This window comes from Ambystoma mexicanum, assembly GCF_040938575.1.
Source record: "Ambystoma mexicanum isolate Mex_15411 chromosome 12 unlocalized genomic scaffold, UKY_AmexF1_1 Mex_chr12_unloc.2, whole genome shotgun sequence".
Taxonomy (NCBI): Eukaryota; Metazoa; Chordata; class Amphibia; order Caudata; family Ambystomatidae; genus Ambystoma; species Ambystoma mexicanum.
The window spans coordinates 8,027,713-8,029,350 of record NW_027182323.1 but is presented as its reverse complement, the minus strand read 5'-3'; the positions used below and the strand labels follow the sequence as shown (position 1 = coordinate 8,029,350).

Below are 1,638 nucleotides of genomic sequence, written 5' to 3'. Positions count from 1 at the left end.
ACAATGATCACGAGCCCCCTGCTTCGCAGGCTCTGTAATGTAAACCGTTCCGTGCGAAAACACTGTGCACCCAGAGCAGTACATTTTGAGCCCGCAAAGCTGGGGGCTCGGTGATCATTGCCTTTCCCAAATAGACTCTGGTATTTGTAGTCTTGAGAAGATGGCTTGAAAAGTACACAAGTCCTAGTAAGATATCTTACTTTGGTTTGTGTACTTTCAAAGTCATGAAAGAAATTGCTCAATTTTTAAACTATTTCTAACATCCTTTGATTGGAGTTCTACTGCCAGCCCCCTCTGAGCTGTGCCTCCTTGGACTTCCACTGCTCAGCCAAACTCCGCCCCCACCCCTGGCCTTGTGGCATCACCCTCCAAATGTTTTCCATTTCCACCACTGCATACACTCGCTTATTTACGTGCGCACCCAGTCCTCATACCTCATACACTCATTCACACACTCATTCATACATTAAATACACACTCCTTGCACCTGCATGCATACATAATGAGGTAACATTCAACACCCTTTCACACTGCCAGTTTCAGAAAAGGCTTCCCTCACCTCTCTGCTAACAAAAAGCAATTGCACTCATTCGCCCCCTCTGTGAATTTCATTTGTGTAAGGCAGTGCGGTGATGGAGCCTTTCCTGAAACTAGCAGCTTTAACGTTTTGCTGCGTTTGTGTAAATAAATGTTTCTGCACGAACACAGCAAATCTTTAAAGCCGCTGGTTTTAGGAAAGGCTTCTGACACCCATCAGCTCACATTTCCGGGAGGGGAGGAGGGGTCTGTCAGAAGCCCGGCCAGGTCATTGGCGTTGCGCGACTGTGTGGCCGTGTGCAGAGTACATGGCTCGTCGGCGTTGGCGATTCCTCGGCCAACACTAACCATATGTTGAGATCTTAAAACAAACAGGTGTTATCCTTTTCACCAACGCCGACTTCTTAGCTTTAAATTGTATCCAAAGTTGTTAGAATGTATATGCACCGTAGCAACACGTGAATTTAGCAATATAAATAATTAAGAGTATATAATTCGTTTTGTGACAGAAAAGAAGTGTTTAGTTTTGTGAAGGTAAAGAATGTTTCCGCCCGGTCTCGAACCGGGGACCTTTCGCGTGTTAGGCGAACGTGATAACCACTACACTACGGAAACTGCCATGCAAGCTGCGTTTCTGTTTCACGTGATATAATGAGCACACTCTTCTCCCTGTACTGCTTCAGTTGAGCTGTGTACTGCTTCAGTTGAGCTGTTAGCACTTAGAGCCTCAATTTACTTGGGCTTCTATGTTTCTCTTACTACTGTTGGATAATTGTGTTGCTGTAGATTCACCAAACCCTACCCTCTTCACATGCAGGATAGTTTTTAAGCAATATGTTGCCATGGGCAAACAGTTAAATGTGCCCCCAATGTGTGCACGGCTACCTCCTATGCCGCAGCACTACCACGCTCCAGCGCTATACACAACATCAATGGGCTGCTCATGCCTCTGGCACAAGCATGACAGCAGGTGCAGCTTCCATAGCCACAAACCCAAAGACCAAGGGTTATCAAAATCAATTGTGCAGGAAGACTCCCCACCCAGATAAAGACCTTACCCCAGCCAGATCTGCCTCAACTCTCCAACAACTGAGGTATATT

General features: G+C 46.2%; 1 non-coding gene across 1 annotated transcript; it reads right to left on the bottom strand.

Annotated features, from left to right (window-relative positions):
• Positions 1-1,079: 1,079 nt before the first annotated feature.
• TRNAV-AAC (transfer RNA valine (anticodon AAC)) lies at positions 1,080-1,152 on the bottom strand. Its single transcript has one exon. It is a non-coding gene; the product is annotated as a tRNA-Val (tRNA).
• Between the last annotated feature and the right edge of the window lie 486 nt (positions 1,153-1,638).